The sequence below is a fragment of the Eumetopias jubatus genome, unplaced genomic scaffold (genome assembly GCF_037043125.1).
Source record: "Eumetopias jubatus isolate StellerSeaLion01/CBP00866 unplaced genomic scaffold, mEumJub1_p1.0 scaffold_8, whole genome shotgun sequence".
NCBI classification, from domain to species: Eukaryota; Metazoa; Chordata; class Mammalia; order Carnivora; family Otariidae; genus Eumetopias; species Eumetopias jubatus.
In genome coordinates, this window is record NW_028274814.1 from 94,642,673 (window position 1) to 94,664,892 (window position 22,220).

General features: G+C 41.7%; 1 long non-coding RNA gene across 8 annotated transcripts in view; it reads right to left on the minus strand.

Moving 5' to 3' along the window:
- The window catches only part of LOC148163786 (uncharacterized), a 161,840-nt gene that overhangs the window by 7,588 nt on the left and 132,032 nt on the right, over positions 1-22,220 (minus strand). The window contains exons 1-2 of one of the 8 annotated variants that reach the window (XR_015768722.1): positions 6,371-6,584; positions 1,756-1,866 (exon numbers count right to left, since the gene is read on the minus strand). The exons of 5 other annotated variants lie outside the window; for them this stretch is intronic. This is a non-coding gene — a long non-coding RNA (uncharacterized LOC148163786). Of the gene's footprint in view, positions 1-1,755; positions 1,867-6,370; positions 6,585-16,163; positions 16,304-22,220 lie in introns of those variants that run through there. 2 more of the 8 variants (XR_015768717.1, XR_015768718.1) reach the window with 2 other exon arrangements.

Below are 22,220 nucleotides of genomic sequence, written 5' to 3' on the forward strand. Positions count from 1 at the left end.
CAAACACTTTGTGAATTGGCAAACATTATAGAAATGTGAGCAGTTCCTGGTATTAGGTGTTAAGAATGGTCTCCTTTGTACCATTTTGTACCACTCCTCATCTTTGCTCTTCCTAAACAGTGGAAGTCGTGCAGTTTAACATTACTAATTAGTCTCCAATTTATTGTGAACAATACCTTTTCTGATCATTATTATTATTATCTAATATTTATTGAGTACTCATTACATGTCTTAGGACTGTATATCCTGGATCAGAATGGTTTCATTAGGGAAACAGGGCCACTGTCAATAGTATAGGAATAAGGGGCTTCATATAGAAATGATGGCTTACATAGATATGAGAGCAGCTGGTGGAGTAAAGGTCTAGAAGGTGGCGGCCAGAGGAGTGGAGAGTCACTGATGTGTTCAGTCTGAAGTCCTAGAGTGTGGATGGAAAGACTCAGCTCATGGGGTATGTCCCAGAATTCTGCAGTAGCTACAGAATGCTGGGAGCCTCTGTGTCTGGTGAAGCCCTAATGAGCCTAAGCAACTATTATCCCAGAAACAATGGTTGCCCTTCACTTTTGCCTTCCAAGTCTTGCGCAAGTCACAAACTAAAAGTCACTCACAAACTCCAATCCGGAACCATGTAGGAAAGGAGATTCTGGGAAGTTCCAGATATTGTGGTAGTTTCCAGACTTAGATAGGAATAATATTGGTGGTGCCAAGTTACCATCAGGCAATGCAGCACACAGACACCTCTAATATCTAGGAAACAAGTGTTACTATTAACATTTTTTGGCAATTAAAATGCTAGGATGTTTAATGACTTGCCTGAGGTCACATGCTAATAGATGTCAGAGCTAAAACTCAAAACCCAAGTCTGTCTGAGACCTATGATCATACTTTTAACAGCTCTTATTTAATGGCCCTTCAAAATCTATAAATACTGATTATCCGTCATAATATTTAATATTATTTCCTGTCTCTGTGAGAGCCAGAGACATATGTTTCGACTATTCTAGAACACTATGGTTAAGAGATACAGATCTCAGGACTAAAGTGATGTGTCAGGGATGCAAGTCTTCTTTGGGACCGAGCTGAGACATTTCTGTTGCCCAAGGTATCATGGGTTCAGCAGCTTACAGAGCTACATCATCAGGAAGTCTCATTTCTTCCTCTGGCTGGAAAAAAATTAATGCCTACACCCCTTAATTCTCCCATCCTTTCTACATGCTGTGACCTACACAACGATACCTTGAACCCGCCTTTTGGGAGAGAGGAAAGAATATACTTTCCATTACCTCAAGCCAAGTGAAAAGAGCTTCCAGGGAACATTTGGAGATCTTGACAAATGTTCCGTGGACTCTGTGAAACAGAAAGGCTATTATCTAATTCCTGCCTGGGGACACACAATGGTGAGAGATTACAGCTAGAATTGCTGGTTTAATGGCAGAATGACAAGAGTTGGGTGCATTAGGAACAAACTACATTTCTGCCCACAGTAGGGCAAAAACATCTGAGTTTCCTTGTGGCCAAGTTGGACAGATGAGAGGGAGTCAACCTGGGGTCATGTTCGCTCCTACCTCAGAGTATTGCCTAGAGGGGAAATGTGACCGGCAGGTGGACTGTCAGAAGTCCAGGTGCTGAGGGTAGGATCATGGTGGCTATTGATGTACAGCCCCACCCACACTAGGGGAGCTGCTGTCAGAGGTCCTCAGTGGGCACACCTCCAAAACATCCATCCCTCAAGGGGAAAAACCAGCAATTGCGCACCTGCCACCTCAGAGGAAGTCATCAGATTACAGGCTACACAAGCCACAAAAAGTCTTTTTCATTAATCCCCTCTCCTTCTGAGCCTGGCCCTGGAATGGTCAGAAGCAGCACCTACAAAACAGGGAAAAGTAGATGGACAAGGTAAAACAAGCAAGTAGAGAAGTCAAGTGTGTGTCTGTCTCCAACTGGGCACAGTTGCAGGGCAGTGGGGGCAGAAGGAAAGGAAAAAGGAACTGGATCTGAGTTTTATACTACATGAGAACTTTAAAAACTACCAACTGGAGGCTGTTCTTGTGACTAAAAGTAACCAAGGAAATTTTTTTTCCCCTATCTATGAGTAACTGAAAAACTTTGGGTACCAAGATTGCATCCAGGAATGGGATCTAGATGGGAAAGAATGAAGTTGATTTCTGCATGACCCTATTCAGTCCAGCTTGTAAGTAAAAATGATTATACCTATATAATAGGAAAAATGGGACAACACGAAAGAACTCCTAGCAACTAAAAATATTATAGTAGCATCTTAAAATGCCATATAGGAGTTAGAAAATAAAGTTGAAGCCACCTCTTGGAAGTTAGATCAAAAAGAAAAAATCCATAAAAAGAAATAAAATACAATAAAAGCAGTCATTGAGGAGGTCCAAAATCTGACATTACAATAGGATTTGTAAAAGGGAAAATGGGGAAAAATGTAGAGTAAGAAATTTAAAAAATTTTTTTCAAGAAATCTTCCCAGAATTGAAAAGATGAGTTTCTAAAATAAAAATTCCCACCAATCATATGCATTAATTATTCAGCAAATATCTGAAAACACTGTTTTTGTGCTAGGCCCTATTCTAAAACTACAGCAAAGACTAAAGCCAAGGATGTGAGTCCCTGCCAAGGAGCTTGCATCCTACTAGGAGAGACAGGTAATAGACAAAGAAATAATGACATATGTCAGATGGTGATAGGTGTCATTAAGGAAAATAAACCAGGATAAAGGAATATGGAATAATGAGGTGGTAGGAAGGGATTGCTATTTTAGGCCAGGTGGTCAGGGAAGGTCTCTCTGATCATGTAACAGTTGAGCAGAGGGAGCAAGAGATGCAGACATGCTGGAAATAGAAGCACAGCAAAGGCAGGATTCTTTGTCTGCCATGTTTACAAATGTATCCCACCTGTCTAGAATAGTGCCTGGCTCATAGGAGGCACTCCAGAAACACTTGTTGAATGAATGAATCAAAGCATAGGGAAAAGCATATGCAAAGGCCATGATACAAAAACATCCTTGGCTTGTTCAAGGATGCCAGCGAAGCCGGAGCAACAGTAGCTTGGGGAGAAACAGTAGGTGATGACCTTGTAGGCCACGGCAAGGACTCTGGATTTTATTCTGAGACAGATGAAAATCCCTTGCAAGTATCTAGACATCAGAGTGTCATGATACAATTGCTGTTGTTAAAGAACTACCCTTGCTTCAATGAGAAGGTAGACTGTAAGGCGGTGAGGCTGGGGGCAGGGGCACCACACTAGTCCAGGCAAACTTATATGTGGCTTAGAGTAGGGTAGCATGAGTGGAGATAGTGAGAAATTATCAGATTATTGATAAATCTCAAACACAGATCACACAAGACTTGCTGCTGAATTAGATGTCATATGTGAGAGAAACAGAGAAGTTAAGGATGAAGCCAAGGTTTTTAGCCACAACAATTAGAAGGAGGGAAGGGGACACTGTTAGATGCAAGGTGTGATGTAAGGACCAGATGCAAGGGTGAGAAATGAGAGGTTATTTTGGACTTAATAATTTTGAGATACCTACAAGACATATAAGTGGAGATGTCATATGTATCTCTTTCCTAAACAAATAAATTCAGGGGGAAAATGCATATTCAAGTTTGTCCTCCTCAGTGCAATGCATCTATCTCAAGGGCCAGATAAGTGACCAGATTTTAAAGCCCATTTCCAACCCTGAGACCTGACAATCCAATAGTCCTCTCCTCCCCGCTGAAGTAAAAGCTATTGATTCTCCCCTTTTATGACGCCTACAGGATCTTTCCTTCCCCACATGTATTCCTTGCATTTTTTTAAAGATTTTATATATTTGACAGAGAGACAGTGAGAGAGGGAACACAAGCAGGGGGAGTGGGAGAGGGAGAAGCAGGCTCCCCGCTGAGCAGAGAGCCCAATATGGGGCTCCATCCCAGGACCCTGGGATCATGACCTGAGCCAAAGGCAGCTGCTTAACCCACTGAGCCACCCAGGTGCCCCTATTCCTTGCATTTTCCACACCACATTCTCCCTCTTTCCTCTAGCTTCCTGAGGAATAGGTCTCTCTTACTTTGGGAAAAGGAGCAAAGAAATACAAACCCTTCATTTGACCATCCTGTTCTTTCTTCCTCATTTCCCTGACAAAACTTGGTCACTTCCCCCTCAGGTCTCTGATGAAGTTTTCTCTTCTTAACCCTGATTTCCCTCTCCAGCCCTATCCCTAACCCAATTCTTTCAGGGCCAAGCCTACAGCCTATTCTCTGATCTCCGCATCCTCCCTGGGGCTCTGCACCATTCCCTGTGGTTGACTTCTCATGGGGGCATCCCCCAGGATTCATTTTTGGCCATCTGCTCTCCTATCTGCATGCTTTCTCCCTCAGGAAGCTCATCATTCCTATAACTGCAATGAACACCCCTGCATGGATGACTCCCACCTGTTCATTTCAGTCTTCGCTTCTTCTCAGAGTTTGACTTCCTAAGAGTATCTAAGCAAAGTGGTGACCTGGCATAAGTGCTGAAATCAGATGGCTCAGGTTTAAGTTTAACTATATACATTTGGGGTTATATTTAGCCCCTCATCCTTTATGAAATGGGAATAATAATAGTACCTAACTCAGTTTCCATGAGGATTACATGAGTTTTATGTATAAAACATATAGCCCCTGGCACATAGTAAACAATAAATGTTAGCTATCATTACTGGAGATCACATTATCACTGTAAACTCAATGTATACAACCCCAAATTCTTCCTTTGCTTCTCTCCCTCTCTAATTGGTTCTCAAGTTTTTCTGTGCTATCTCTAGTTCTCAGACCCACAGATGTAACATTTGTGATAATCTTTGATTTACCCATTACTTCAATTTTTTTAATCCAGTCAGTTGACAAAATAGGTCTTGCTAACTCTCCTACTAATTTTTTCTTGAAATGTAACTTCGATCTTTTTCTTTTTTCTTCATCCCCCTGCTATGCCCCAGCTTAGTCCCCATCTGCTCACACTAACGCAGCCAGAGCAGCAACCTCCTCATTAGTCTCCATGGACTCAGCCTCCAACCCCAAATGATAGAAATATTATCTCAGAAACTTTGAGTTCTGCTGTTTCCATTCCTTCCAGGTGAAGAATCCTCTAAGTAGATAGAACTTTCTAGAACTTCCATAATACAGCTCCATTCTATGCAGTCTTATTTCCTTCCATGCGCCTGCCTTGCCAGCTCTGTCTCTCCACTGCTCCAAGACCATCTCATGCTCTTTCTGGCCCCTCTACTTTCGTGCACATTGTTCCCATCTGGAATGCCCCCCTCACTTTTCTCCAGCTATCTCAGTCCTACCTGTTCTTCAGCCCAGCTCCATTTCAGCCTTCTCCCTGAGGTGCATGAAATGAAATCTCATTCATTTCGATTACTCCAGCACCTAAAATCAGCATTTGATCCCATTTACATATTGTAGCATATTGTTCCATGAAGTGCGAAATATGTCATTTTTTTATGTATTAGATGATAAGATTTTAAAAGGTTACAGTGTTTCCTAAACTTCAGTGTTCCTGCTTCACCCCTTCCCTACCCCATGCCTAGGAAAGCTGTAAGTAAGTGGTAAAGACCCAGGAAGCCTTGATGATAATATAAAAATAAAAATGATGATGATGATGATGATGATGATGATAATATACACTATGCTTTATACCAAGTACTCATCTAAGGAGCTTTTTACATATATTAATTTGTTTAATCTTCACAATAATTCTATAAAGTAGAGATATTATCTCTGTTTTACAGCTGAGGAAACTGAGGCACAGAGAGGTTAAGTAAGTTGACCATGACTGATTACTGACCCAGAGTAATCTTCACACACGCAAATATGTGAAAGAATGCAAAATATAATCTAGGAAGACTATATTGTAAAAACTCCATTGAAGACCCAAAGAAAAGAAACACTACCACTCGCCCTCACTTCAGTGATGCAATGTAACTGTATTTCTGGGTGGTGAAGGGGAAAGAATAAATAGGGATCACATTTTTTTTAAAGATACAATTTGTCATCTCTTTATTTCTCTGATTCTAAATGAATCATAGAAGAGACTGGAAAAAACATCCGGTCCCACCCTCATGCCCCCCCCCATGTATAAATAAGGCCACTCAACTACAACCATCGTCCCTCATGAAATAAGCATCCATGTAAATTGGCTACTGCTCTGCCCTAGAAGGAGACACATACTACATGGTACGCTCTGAAAGTCACGTGCTTCTCTTCTTTACCAGTCACAAGGAACACTTTGGGATATGCACAAATAAGGAAGTGCTGTATGAACAAACTTGTGACTGTTTGAAAATCAGTCAAGTATTCCCCACAAATAGCAGCTTGTAGGCACCTACCTGAAGTCTAGGTGTTCACTCTTTAGAAGAGAGCGTGAGGAGGCTGGAGCCATCCCTCCATGGCTGGCCCAGCAGGCTGCACTCTAATATGGAAAGCGAATCCCCAAAGGCTGGGCTGTCCCACCAACACTCAGCACCTCCCATGGGTGAAGGAAAGACTGTGGCTTGACTGCAGCACAAGACTAATGTGGTGAGGTGAAGAGTTGAACAAATCAGTCATTTTCCTGTTGCGTAAGTAGGAATTTGTACCTCTTGGCTTTTTGTTAGAGAAGGAGGGAGAAGTGGGGCTTGTTACCTCAGAAAACTCTGCCCAATGAGAGGCTGGTCCTTCAGAAGATCTGCCCTGGTTGCCACACAGAGTTTTGCAAACCTGGCTTAAAAGTTCTTGAAATAGTTATATTTGCTTACAGTAGTGGTTAGAAAAATGAAATGGGAATTAAGAAACCTTGTAATATAATACTCTGTACCACCTCATTGGTATTCAAATATGTTTTTCTAAGCTCAGATGATTTCCATATGGGTGGCAGACTTCAGATTTAATTTTATTAAAGATAATTAACATCCCTCTGAAACAGTAGTTATCTATATGTCACTCTACCTCCAGCAAAATATTTATGTGTAAGGATCTTTCACCTGCCACACATATTCTTGACTGGCATGCAAGTGGATTATTAGCTGTCTTGCCCCTAGCATCTATTCTGTCTTAATGACTCCTATCCTCCTACACTGCTGAAAGTGACTTGAGGCAGTACAGATTCCAAAGGCAGCCTGCCAGATGAAGCCGAGAAGCTGCAGGAAGCATACACGGAAAGAAAAGTGAGTGCAGTTCCCCTGAGATAGGTGTAAGTTAACGTAACCATGGTTTTTAATCTCCTCATATACTCTCTTTGTAACTATACATGTCTTAAATAATAGGTTCAAAAGAAGCATGATAATAGCTAACAGCTGGACTCTTTCTAGCACTTTCTTATCAAGTACCTTCCAGTTTGCAGCCTCCCAGAACAAAGAGTGTCTCTGTTGCTTAAGCCCAGAAGCTTGATTTATAAACTTAGCGTAATGAACCCAGTCAAAATTTTATTACCAATTGGTTTGTACCATAATATATATGTGGAGCAGCTATTGTATAAGAATGACTTATTTTAATGCACTAGAACTGTCCCTTTGTTAACTTTCTCTTAGCCCTGGGAACTGTAATGTCCCCTTTGTTTGTATTTAGATAGCTGCCATTTAACCAGCTACCATAAGATAGCCATCCCCATCTGATTTCTTTGGAGCTACAATTCACATATTAAAGTGGAATCCATATCTTTTATCCCCCCGGGGTAATGAACAGAAAAGATCCTGTCCACAACTGATCTAACACCTGTGTGTTCTCATAAGAGCCAGTACCCAAGTTAAATCTCGAACTACGAGTACTTATTACAGTCTTTCTGGAACCCACAAATGCCAAGGTACTTGCTCCACAAGACAGCCTGGAACCAAGGTGTAATCAAGCTTTTCACTGGTCCCACTGGACTGGGCTATGAATCATCTCCCTTTCTTACCCAAGTGGCACAGATAAATAGCAACTGAACAGCACTTTGTCTCCTGAAGAGTATAATTTCCTTAAATTAACATAAGGTACTAGCTGTTGTATTCACTTGCAGCTTTTATAAGGCCAGACACATCTCAGGAAGGCCTAACTAATCTCAGGAAGCAACCCACACATGGAAAAAAACCTGTTACAGAGTTGAAATCCTCTTAAGGAGATGGAGTAGGCAGAATCGTCCTCACGATCACCTGTCTGGGAAATTTGAGCTGATGGGACCTGAACAGCACTCAGCTCCAAGCAATAACGCCACCTTTTGTGCTCAGGTTCATTTTATTGCCGAAATCATTCTGTCACCTGCCTCTTCCCTAGGGGCTGAGGTAATAAGGGATTGTTACATCTATCGGCAAATCCATCTGGTTCACTGAAATTCATCTCACAAATAGTAGCTGGTCAAAAGATGAGAAAGTGCACAAAGTGGTCTAATTTTTATGAGTCCCCTCCCCCCCTCACACACACACAACTTCGTGGGAAAAAAAGCACCAGATTTTCTTTCACTGGAGCAGCAACCTGTAAAGTAATGGATCCTTTCAGAGCCTTCAGAGATGACCTGCAGTGGGGCTGATATTTATTCCACTGGTTTCTGGTATTTTATTCCAGTTAAACTTGCAGTGTTTCGGTCTTCCACTGAAAGTGACTTTTTTCCCTAATCTTCATAACCTGGAAGGAGTGCAGATCGTTTAGGCATATAGAAAAGGTAATAATGCATTCATAGTATAAACAATAGGTAGGAAAAGTTTTCTTCCTTGTGGATTCCTGCTAAATATTTTAGAATCAGGGGTGCCTGGGTGGCTCAGTCATTAGGCGTGTGCCTTCGGCTCAGGTCATGATCTCAGGGTGCTGGGATCGAGCCCCGCATCGAGCCCCTCATCGGGCTCCCTGCTCTGCGGGAAACCTGCTTCTCCCTCCCCTACTCCCCCTGTTTGTGTTCCCTCTCTCACTGTCTCTCTCTGTCAAATAAATATAATCTTTTAAAAAATTTAAAAAATTTTAAAAATAAATAAATATTTTTAGAATCAGTGGGGATTGTGATATGTATTCATTTTTTAACCATGGGTCAGATTTGCAGCACCCCATCTACCCCCTGGTCTGTACCTAGAATGGAGTTTCCCAGACTTGGTGCCCTAGTGATCAAGAACGCATGCTCTGCAGCCACCTGGGTTTGAATCCTTGCTCTACTATAGAGCTAATAGTGGCCTGGAGATAGTAATAGTACCTCCATCATGAGATGGTGATGAGAAGTCATTTGGCTAATACAGGTGAAATATTTAAATAGTGACTAGCTCATGATAAGTGCTACATAGTAGCTTGACTATATTCCACAGAATACTAGTTCCAAGAGATGTTCCTCGGGAAACAAGAGTCTGTGGTCAAATAAGTGTGAAATACTTCACACTAACATATATCATGAAATCTCTAAAGCTATCAGTTAGGTACCACAAAGAAATAAAAAGCAGGACACAAGGCTCTCCTGGGGATTTGGTGGTTTTGACTTCGGTTTTATTGCTTTCTTGGCACATGCTGGGTAACCCTTTTGCACCTATCTCAGTAACAAAATACACCCTCAACTACAGGACATCTGCCTTTCTTCAGTTCTACCCAGCACTTGGTTATTGCTTTGCAAGAAAATATGGAATTGTTAAGCCTGCAGTACTGCAGTTTTGCCACTCTAACATCAATACATAGACCCCACTGCTCTGTTGCCATACCTTCTGGCATATACAGTAACATTTCATTTCAGTGCCAGATCATGGTGTGACCTTTTGAAGACGTTCTAAAGAGCAATTAAACATCACATACATCCTAAGAAGGTACCTAACTCAATTAATGTGATGACAGCAGGAACAGCTGTGACCAAGTTCACACTGCCCAGCAGTGACCTCAGTTGAGCAGGCCTCAACAGCTGCCTGCCAACAGCCACTGTAAGATGCTGCTGTCCAAGAAGTATCCTAGCTTCAGAGATGAGAAAATGTGGCAGCAAGGTACTGCTCAGAATTGATGAGATATTTATGTACTCCTTTAGGACATCCCCAATGCTTATTAGTATATTAAAGGTGGAAGGAAGCCCTGCAGGAAAGAAACCATATTCCCTGATTTAGGCCAACATATTGGACCACACAGCCTTCTTTACAAAGTTAACACCTATCAACATGTTGGGGTGTGCTGAGATAGAGCCTGACAAATCTGAGCATTACAGGGTAATTAGAGGAGAGCTTTGCAGCTCCTTTATAATCAAGCAAACAACAAAGAGAAGGAAGACTGACCCTGATGGGATTCAGAGCATGCTACCCCAAAATATGGTACCTTGGCATATTGAATATTTTCATCTGGAGGAGTTTGAGTAAAGGGCAACAGCAGGAAGGTCAGTCACTCTTTTCCCCTGAAACAGCTCATAAAACCCTTATATGAGAGTGCCCTCCCTCTACCCAGAGGAAAGGAGCATCCTTATCTCCAAAGACAAAAGTATGTCCAGAAGAATCCTAACGGGCAGGCCCTGCTAGTTTCCCCTGGTTTAGTGCGTTTACCTTGTACTCTTGAACCTATCATGTTTCTCCACAACTGCCCACTCTTCATCAAACCCACTAGAAAGATACACAGATCTGTTTCTTTAGGTCTTCCTTTCCCTATGAAGCCTTCCATATCACCTAAAACCTATATTCAATACACTTGTGTGCCTCTTTCCTGTTAATCTGTCTTTGTCGGTTTAATTCTCAGACTCAGCCAGGGACTCTGAGAAAGTTAAGGAAAACTTTTTCCTCCTCTACAACCCTGTTTAGGATCAAAGACAGAAAAGTTGCCCCCAAAGAACTCCTGCAGACTAGGTGATGACTCAGTCTCTCCATACTTTTAAGGAAAATACTTGCCTTGATATCAGTCCAGGGTTCTTATCACAAGGAGACTAACCCCTTAGAACTGGTCAAATTCCAGTTTAATAACAAACATTATTGAGGTCTCAATATGTAACAAGCCCTGAGTTCAGCAGCGGAGCTTTGAAATGTTTGTGAAGGTTCCCTTTCATCATCTGTAAAAAGGTAATAGTAACAACACAATAATAGTGTTATTGTCCATAGGCAATGAAGGAATGGATGGGAATTAAGAAACCTTGTAATATAATACTGTATACCACTTTAATTATAGTGCCCGGCACAGATTGTTGCAGGGTTCATTCCAATGAGGAAGATGGAAAGGAAATGTAAGAAATGCTAAAGGATCAAGGGCCACTGTCCCTCCCCTGTCCCTTGCTTCTAAAAGGGCAGATTCCTTTAGAGGCCACCAAGCAAACGGTTTACTGTGCTCTGGCTTAGTTTAACTTTAAATTCAATCCATTCTAGTTCCTTTGTGCCTGCAAGAGGACAAGAGCTAAATGAGGCTTCAGCCTACTTGGCATCTGGTCATCTGCCCCTTGCAAATGCTGGGGTATGGCAGAGCAAAGCAACAGGAGAACCAGCAGTGAGAAGATCTGTTAGCAGGGGGAGAGAGGAGGTGCATAGGAGCATAGGGAGGTAGGCTCGAGACAAAAGTCAACTCAGGGCTCTCACTTCCAGCCCTGGAATGGCAAGCCAAGTGAAGGGTGGTGCCTCAGGTCCTGCCTGCCAGCCCCCACTGACCCTCTGAACTGGGGGCCACTGAGAACTTTGTGAGATAGCCAGGCCCACTTTCACTGGAGTTAGAACCAGACTAGGTATGGAGATTTTAAAGACAGAGATACGTGTCCTCAAGGGCACCCACTTCACAGCCAAGCTTCCTGATCTTTCTCCCTGTCAGAAAGGCACCTCCAGCCACTCCTACACCTTTGTAGCGCTTCGACTACTCACAGGTACTCGGAGCAAGATGTCAGAGCTTAGACGCTTAGCCTCCTGCTGGGAAAGAGAAACTTGAAGTGAAAGAGAGTGGTTTAAAGGGGGTTATTTGGAGGATGGGAAAACTATTAAACCAGCTTACTTTCTTTTCCTGTTTTTCATCTTAAGTGACTCAAAAGGAGGGGAGGAAAAAAGGGGGACACTTCATCACTGAAACAATGACTGCTGGCAGAAAGTTGCAAGGGCAGCGGTTCTGAACGTTCTCTTCAAAGTGAGATACCTGCTGCTGTAGGGCCAGGTCTCACCCTATTAGTCTGACAACTAAAAGTGACTTGGTAACATGGAAAAACGTATTTAAAATACTCACTAGGGAATGCATATGCTTCATTGCTCCAGACTAAGTGTTGTAATAAGGATAGCTTGTCTTCATGGGCCAAATCTCAATCAAAAGAACAAAGAATATCAAATTTTCAAAAATCTAACTGAACTCGTTTATAAAATGTTAACTAATACAGACAACCTGGTATACTATCCATCTGATACCCCATGGATGGGTAACTGGTGTTACTTGATTTCACTCCTCTTTAAGAATTACAGTTAGGGCTATCCAATAATGGTGACTTCTTAATAGTTGAAACAAAAGACACAGAGACGTTGAAACTTCAGTAATTGGCAGCAGTAACAAACCTGATAACTTTAAGTTGGGTTTGGCTTCTCCTCTCCATGCAGACATTAATAGAGATAAGGAACAACTTGTTGAATCAACAAAGATTGTCCCCACCTACAAGGAGGAAAGGAAGAGCAAGACAGAAGAGAACAAAGGAATAGAGAAATATGCTGCCCAGAATTACACCCATGAGAATGAGTGGGGGGGGTGTAATACAAGAGAAGAAAGGTGGAGGTGGAGGTATAGGGAGGCATTCAAGGGAAAGTTTAGTACAGAAGACGTTTGCAAACCAGCGAAGGAACTTAAAAATGGTTAGAGGAGGGAGTTAATCTTATTTTTGTGGCAGCCTCTACAGCTGCCTGGAGGATGGAGAGAGGCCATAGAGAAAAAGATGGCGTATGTCATTGGTTTCCATGGTGATGACTAACGGTGTCACCATCAGAGCATTATGACTTCAGAATAGGAATGAGGATATAATAACTAATAATAGCATATACTAACATATTCCTTTTAAGTCACTCCCCAAGCTCTTAGTATTTATTCACTAATTTTTACAATACCTGTGACGTAGAGAGTATTATCCATTTCATTTCAGACATTAAGAAACCAAAACAGGAGCAGTTCAAATAGACACAGTCCTGAAAAGTAGTATTGCTGCTAATCTTTCACCCCACAGAATAAACTTAGAAATATTCTATGTGAAAGACTTTCATTGGTTTCATAATAAGTAATGTATTTTGAGCTAATTATTTTTGGAAAATGTACTAGCATTGTATGGAGGAAAAACCATTTCTAACAACTATTCATATGTTTCTTCTTTGCTTACAAAACAAGAAAAAGCAGAAATTTCAACCATTTCAACAGCTCAGCATTGCTTTCCAAACTTTTTTGCATCAAAGATTGCTAGTCTATCTTCCCCTTACTGCAACTGGCACTCTTTCAGGCTTTTTATATTTTTTTTTCTGAGCTTTGTTTTGCTTTGGTCTTCTGTTTCCCTCTCTTTCTCCATTTATCTGAGCCATAATCCCCTTCAACACACTTTTAAAACCAGGGGTGAGACCTGTGACCATATCACTCTAAAATTCTTAGCAGAACTAATTAACATGGAGAGGAAGTTTGTATAGCAGTGGAGAAGGCTTTGGAGTTGCACACACTGGGTTCTGATTGTGCCTCTGCCACCTACCAGCAGGGTGACCTTGGGCCAAGCACGTTCCTAACCTTAAAATAAGATAATAGTAGGTACTTCACAGAGTTGTGAGAATAAAATTGAATAATGTATATAGAGCACTTAACAATTATTATTGCTGGGACTTTGAAAACCCAGCGGTCTCTCCCTCGGTGGCTCTCTTTCCACTCACTTATATCCTATTTCACATTTCCTACCTTGGCTCGAAAGTCTTTTGACACTTACCTCCTTTTAGATTGTTCTCTCTATTAATATCATGAGGACCAAGAAAAGAATGCTCAGAAAAACTACATCCACACTCAGTACCTATGAGGACCTCACAGGAAGTAGCTGAGGGACTGTAGATCCAGAGACCAAAGTTTTCTTCCTGTGTGCCCTCTTACAAATTGTGTGATCATGGGCAAGCTACTTAATTTCTCAGGCCTTCATTTTCCTCTTCTGCAAAATGTCATCAATACTTCATAGGGGGTCAGAGGGATCTTGTGAAGGTTAAATGTGATGATGAATATGAAAATTGCCTCATGCAGGAGCATAGCACACAAGAGATGCTCAATAAAGTGTGAACTGAATGTGACTATGAATTTAAAATATTCCCTACCTTCTCACTTTCTTCAAATTTAACATATTAACAACTATAATACAGTTGCTAAAATCATGTAGTAAAAGAACATTTATTGACATGAGACAATGCTTATGATATATTACTAAGTGAAAAGAAGTATCGATATCATTTTTGGGTTTTGTTTTTTAAAAAGCCACACACACACAAAGAAAAAGGGGCTGGAAGGATTTTTACCAAAATGTTGACGATGATTATCTCTAAAACGGTATGGGTGTGGTTTCCCTGTTTTCCAAGTGTCCCAAATTAAGCATGAACCCTTTTCCTTTTAGGAAGAAAAAGTAAAACTAAAACTTAAAAAGGAAACCATGGCAACTTTTAAAAAAAAGTATTATATTCTTAGGTACATAAAGAATGACCATGGAAGAAAAGCCGTAAAAGCAGCAGGGAATGTGGAGAGAGGAATAAGCAGCCAAGAGCTGGGGGGGAAGGGAGAGGGAGGAAAAGGGGTCAGAGAGAGAACATGGGTCAAAGTCAGGGCTAAGACTCAAGAAGAGCCTTGTCTTCTTCCACACATTTGTTTCTGGGACCGCCAGAAAGCCTGTGGGGCTAGAAGGCTGTGTCCCAGCCAGGCAAGCCAGCACATTCCAGTTCCACCAGAGAACTGGGAGTCAGTGGGCTTCTGAGCCCTGGTGGTTTCAAACTGTCTATTTTTTTCTCTCTTGGGCCCATAGAAAGGGTGATATCCTTCCCTGCTTACAGAAAACCTAAAGGATGACCCAGATGGCCTCTAATGTGGCTTTCAAGCCTAGGAGTCTTTGGTTTACTAGGGTAAATGAGCAATAAACCAAAAGCTCTTGCCACTAGGTGGCATGCCCCAAACACTATTTCACTTTGAAACTGGCAGAAAAGTTGAACCAGACACCCTGTAAGTCCAAAGCATTAGAGGCAACAAGATGAAGACCATTTAAGGTTTTGAGTTTCTCCCTGGTAAAAACAAATAAGAACAATCACCACCTCCACAACACTACTCTCCAGAATGATAAATTCAATGTATTTCTCATGGACACCTCCAAAAGTCTCCTTGGAAGATTCCCCTTTCCCCTAACTTCCTCCCACTTCTCCCCCACTCCCAATCCCCATCAGGGTCTGTAACCAACCACCCATCCTTGGCCAACCAAAATAAATAGGTGCCCCCACAATACTCCAAAGGTAAAAATAGGTCTCTGGAGTCATCACCGAATAATGTCCAACCATAGTGTCAGATTAGCATTAGATGAAGGAGGATAAGAAAGGTCCAAATGTGGGATCTGTTATTGTGAGGAAAGACAAGAATGGTACTCAGCCCAAAGTGAATATACTCCTTTTAACCTAATAAACTTCTCTTACTAAATAGCAGTGCTACTGCCAGGACCTCTATATTTAGCTAGAGCTATCAGTCATTTACACCTTGCTGTCTTTTCTCCTAAAAGTTACGCACTATTGGATATTCTGTAAGAAGAGGCTGTTGTTCAGTTGGCTAAAGAGAGGGACCATTTCAGAGCACATGAAAAGTGCACTCAGAGAGGAGGGGACAGGGTGGGACCTTGAACTTGAGGACTCTACATGTGGCTACTGAGGCTCACTGAACTCTTGGCATTTTTGAGTGAGGAGAGGAGAGTGGAGAAATAATTAAAGGGAAGTGCTGAAAGAAAGGGATGTGGCAAGACACACTTTGCATAATTTGCAGATTTGCCTAGGACTATCTGGATCATAAAGCCCTAGTGATGAAATATGAAGAAATATAGGCAGTTTGGTATTTTCTGATTATATAACTCTAACAGGAAACTGCCCCAGTTCCCTGTTATTTAAGTAAATTAACTATATGAGATATGACAATAAATATAAGGACAGGTTTTTTACAGCAAATTCCTATGTATATTCACATAAATGGTACTACCCCTTTCAAAGTGGGAACCTTAGGAAGCTGATCACTCATTTTAATGATACATACCGTTTGGGGAGTTCCTCTTTTTTAATTGATTTTAGCAAATGACACATATCTTTTGAAAAGCCAGAGTACTAACAAAACATCATTCTTTCTGAAGATGGATTTCACTTGTTGATAGAACCAGAAGTTGTTTGTAGCTAAATCTGGCAAAAAAAGGAAGGATGATCAATAAGAATGTTCTATTTTTGGTCAAAAATTAGATGACTTTGAAGTATTGATTGGAAGTGTGTGCTCTGGTTTCAAGCGGGGCCGCAATACCCATTCCAGTATTTCATTAGATTTGTAAAATAAGCAAGTTATGAAATCACTCTGTGCCTCAGTTTCCTCATCTGTAAAAGGCAGAGGATAATATTACCTACCTGACAATGTTAACATGTGATTAAATGAGATAATGCATATACAATATTTCCACTGGTACATACTTTTTACTAAATAAATAGTCATATTGGCAGGAGTGGCATTAGCCATAATAGAAGTGGTGGCAACCACAGTAAAATATGGCTTATGAACTCAGAGGTAATTTAAAAAGTATACAGCTTCCCAAAGTAGCAGCTTTTAATAACCACACTGATTTGTATATGTGGTCTGAAATATTTTTTAAATCTTCTTTTTTACTCATTAGCCAATCCTTATATAAACTCAGGTGGTACATATTTCCAAAGAGGTCCTCCAGTCAGTGGAGAATATTTAAACAGCAGTTTCTGCATCGGTGGTTTTAAATTATTATACCAATACGTTTGAGTTAATTAAGATGCTCTATTTTCTAGACATGTCAAATTGTATGTCTTTTGTTAATTCACAAGAAAGATGTACAAGGCTAATGCAGATCATATTAAAAACTACTAACATAGATCTAATCAGCCAATCAACAAATAATTATTGAGTATGAATCTTGGGCTGAATGGGCTGGCCATTGTTCCAGCCACCAGAGATTTAGGGTTGAACCAAATAGACATACCAGACCAGCAGGAAGTTTTTGGATTCTTAAAACTACTTTTAGTTAAAAACAAAAACAAGGGGCGCCTGGGTGGCTCAGTCGGTTAAGTGTCTGCCTTCGGCTCAGGTCATGATCCCAGAGTCCTGGGATCAAGCCCCACGTCAGGCTCCTGGCTCAGCATGGAGCCTGCTTCTCCCTTTCCCTCTGCCTGCTGCTCCCTCTGCTCATGCTCTCTCTCTCTCTCTCTCTCTCTGTCTCTGTATCTGTGTCTCAAATGAATAAATAAAATCTTAAAAAAAAAACTACTTCTAGCTAAGTACCCCCCCACACACACACACGCACGCACACACACACACAAACACACACACACGAGACATCACCTCTAGAAGAACACCCAAGACAATACTGATTGCTTCTGGAAAGCAACCATTTTATACCATTTTGTACTGAGTTACCACGCATGTGCATTATCTTTTCAAAAAGTAAAGAGAAGCTAAAAATTAAAACTTTGTAAGAAAAGAATTATTTATTTTAGAGAGGGCAGAAGGAGAGAATCTTTAAGCAGACTCCCCGCCGAGTGCGGAGCCTAGTATGGGGCTCGATCCCATGGCCCATGAGATCACAACCTAAGCTGAAACCAAGAGTCCGATGCTTAACCGACTGAGCCACCCAGGTGCCCCTAAAATTTTAAACTTTTACATAACCAAGAAATGTAGTAGTTTATAATTCTGATCCATCTATTTTAATTATCTCTGTGTATCCCTCTTAACTTGGAAAATTAAATCGTTCACTGTGATATAGTACTGCTATTGATCCCCAGCCCATTAATTACTCCTAATTTCCCTTGTAAGCACACAGTAACAGCAGTGCAATCTATCAATCCATGTGCCCCAGTGACAGCCTGTTGAAATGCTTTACTAAATGAATTTGGTTGTGGCAGGGTTATCAGGATCTCACTGTCTGGCTGGGTAACCATTCTGTAGCTGGCCAGCAGGGGCTACAACCCGCATAGCAGAGCTGGCCAGTGTCCTCCTCATCCATCAGCAGCATGTCTCCCAGACGCACTAAGCAGTGACCTTCCTCCATGAATGCTGAGGCTCATTTTCCTTTTTGAAGCTCAGTGGTCTGTGTTTGATTCCAGAGAGCAGTATGTCCTTCAGCTTTAACCTTGTCAAGAAATCCATCAATCAGTCTACCAGCAAACATTTATTAATCACTTCCGTGTTCAAGGCACCATGATAGATGCTTAGGGGGATGTCAAGAAATACAAAATGTGGTTTCTAACCTATAAGAGTTTATAGTCTAGTGCAAGAGATAGAACATATAACAATTCAAAAAGTAGAATCATAAACGGTAGAATATTAAAAGTGACAAATTAAGAGGTGAAGGGGGAACGAGAACTAACATTTATCAAATGCCTATACACTGTGCTGGTGCTTCGTATGTGCTTTTCACTCAATCATCCTGCCAGCCCTGCTTTTAACTGCATTTTATAGACCTAGAGATAAAGACAGTTGCCTAAAATCACACAGATAGGTAATGGTAGCACTTGCATTAAAACTTCAGTAAATTTGATTCCAAGGCTCTGCTTTGCTGACTCTAAAGCTTTGTTCTTCCCCACGTGTATTATACTTCCCCATAGAAAATAAATGCCCCAGGAATTGATTGGAATGTCTGAACACTTGAAGTGATAGCATTAGATACCATGAATAGGGTGTGAAATCTGAGGAAAGCTTTCAACAGGTTAAAAAGCTGAAGATAGGGGCGCCTGGGTGGCTCAGTTGGTTGAGCGACTGCCTTCAGCTCAGGTCATGATCCTGGAGTCCCGGGATCGAGTCCCGCATCGGGCTCCCTGCTCGGCAGGGAGTCTGCTTCTCCCTCTGACCCTCTTCCCTCTCGTACTCTCTATCTCTCATTCTCTCTCTCTCAAATAAATAAATAAATAAATCTTTAAAAAAAAAAAAGCTGAAGATAGGTGGAATGTTGTGAGGTAAGAGGAAGTGTATTTCCATTTGTAAGAAAGGCCTGTACTGTGGTGTAGAGATGGAAAAGCCCAAGCTGTCACCTACTCTTCAACACAGGTGTACAACATGGTCGTGAGAGCATGTGGGTGCTTCAGGCATCAGCCAGTTTATAAATAAGTGGGCTCTTCTTGGGAGGCTGTACCCCTGGGAATACACTGGGAATGGCATGGGCCTGGAGCATCTTAAAACTTTTTATGTTGGGGTGCCCAGGTGGTACAGTTGGTTTAGCGACCGACTCTTGGTTTTGGCTCAGGGCATGATCTCTCAGGGTCATGAGATCAAGCCCTGTGTCGGGCTTTGCACTCAGTAGAGTCTGCCTTGGATTCTCTCTCCCTCTCCCTCTGCCCCTCCTGCTCTTGTTCTCTCACTCTCTCTTCTCTAAAATAAATAAATAAGTCTTCAACAACAACAACAACAACAACAAAAACCCTTATATGTTTCCTTAGAGATTCCTAGTGTGTATGTCAGGGACCCACCATACAAGACTAGCAATATTACTTGCTTATGAGTACTGAATATATTAAAACAAACAGATATTTTGGAGTGGAATCCAACATCGACATTATTTTTTTTTTTAAATATGAGGCACTAATGCAACGCCTAGCTTGTATAGTAGGAGACACCAAGAGCTTTGGGCACTGGCCCAGACAACTGGTAATAATAGGTTACTGTCCTCTGCCATTTGGGGTCTCTCAGGGTAGAGTTTGAGAAGTGCTAGTATAGACAAGACACATACAGGGCATAGCACATGATATGTGGAAGCAAAGGGAAAGGAAAGGAGGTCTAAGTCCCCCTGTTCTGGTCTGCCTTGTCATCCATACTCTCATTTTGTTCTTATTTCTTGCATTAACTCATTAAAAAATCTCTTATTAGGACATTTTGTGCACTGCTTTGTCCTGATAAGTCATCCTTGACTTTGCTGTTTGTCTTAACCCCACATCTGATCCATCAGCAAATCTTGTTTTCTCTACCTTGGAAATGTATCCAGAGTCCACAGTGTCACCACCTCTACTGCCAACACCCTGGCCAAAAGCTCATCTTCACTGTCCTGCATTGTCAGGATAGCCTCCTAACTGGTTCTGCATTTTGGCCCTTACCCCCAGAGTCTACTCTCAACAGCAGCTGGCCCTCCATGTTACAGCCTACATCACATCATGAGAGTGCTCTGCTCAAAACCCCCCGTGACATCCTGTCCCCCCCAGAGTCAAAGCCCAAGGCCTCCACATGGCTTCCAAGGCCCACGCAATCCTTTCCAGCCACCTCCTCTGTTCTCCCTGCCCTCACCATTCCTTAGCCACACTTGTTCTGCTGTTTCTGAGCAAGCCAGGCCCCTTCTTCCTCAGGGCTCTTATACATTCTCTTCCTTCTCCCTGGGATACCCTTCCCTGAGACATCCACATGGCATTCCCCCACTCCCCTCCAGATCTCCACAAAAATGTCATTTTTTCATTGAGGTCTGTCCTATTTTTGCAAAGCCCTTCCATGCCCTGCTAGCAACATCTGACCTACCACGTGTTATACTTGTTTATCGTCTACCTCCCTCCACTAAAATGCCCGTTCCACAAGGGCACGGATTTTTATCATTTCATTTACTCCCAGCACCTTGAACAGTGCCTGATACTTAGTTGGTAGGAAACAAATAGTTGAAGGAATGAATTTGGTAGTCTTTGGCTCAGAGAAGTTTTTTGTTTGTTTGTTTGTTTGTTTTAAATAAAGCACAGATCAAACTACCTGCCAAGAAGCAAAGAGAAATTGCATTTAAATAAAATTTAAAACAAGTTGTAGAATTTGTATAGTACAATCTTACTTTTATTGTTGATGTGTTTGGGTATATATTATTGAGCACTAACTATATGCTAGCAGTTTGATAAACATACTATACATAGACCATGTGATATACTCTTATGTAAATTTTTGCAATTGCATGAACAAAGCTCCAGAGAAATACATATCAAACTATTGGAGAATGGGAACGAGGTTTGAGGGAGCAAGAGAAGACTAGCTTTACTTTGTACCCTTCTCCATTATTAAATGATTTATAACAAAAATGTATTATTTTATAATTTAAAAAGAAAAATATCTGAAAAGACTGGATATCAGTCTTACTTCTATTGAAATCTTTCCATTTTCATTTTTTACTTCTCACAGAATGATTTCCTTTGGATTTGGGGCCTGTGATAATTTGCATGATTGTAATTCTCTCAGGAATTCTTTCTTGGCTACTATAGAAAATATTACAAGTGTCGGTGCCATCCAGAAAGCAGAGGATTATGATGCCCTTTTCTCCCCTTTGGGTTGAGATTTGTTTTAAGATATCTTGTTCCAATTGGCATGGTTATGAAATGAGAAATATTACATACAAGAATGCCGCAATCCACATTTTCTGCCTATCTTTATGTCCCACATCTTCTTAAGATTTTTTATCAGCTCAGTATCTACAATTTCCACATCTGTAGTATAACAGCATGGTGCAATAGTCCTTTGCAATGCTGAAGACCAACAGAAAGAAGCCATGCCCAGCCGCAGTTTCACAACACACAGGGTCTTTCTGCCTCAGCTGGACAGAAGCCCAGAAGGACTAGGCAGAGGATTCTTAAGGTCTCCACACAGAGACCAGGCCTGTCAGAACTGCAGGGGCTCCACAAAGTCAGCAAGGGACATTCATTGTATGTGCAGCAGTCTGCCTGCATCCCTCTGGCTCGTGTTTGTTGTTGAGTTGAGCAATTGAGGCTGTTCACGGGCAACAGAGACTCCACTACCTATCCCATCTGAACCCATCTGGGTTTTCACTGCTGCGCTTATGAGAGTTACTTCTGCTGGTCAGTGACCACGCCTTTTCCCAGGCTGGGCCCACAGGAAGTCAGGCTGGGAGGGGAGGAGGCGTTGCAAGTTGTGGGAACCACACAAACTCCAAATACTGCTGACAAGATCTATTCCACCCCTCATTCAAGAAACGGGCTCAGAACCAGCTTTATTCCTCTCCCCCATCCCCCAGCCCTCTTGCCCTGAAAGGCTAACTTGGGTGATGTTTATACTCATGTTTTTGTACTTAAGGAAGTTTGGGTGCAGGGATCGACTCGGTTACCACTCAGATGGCAC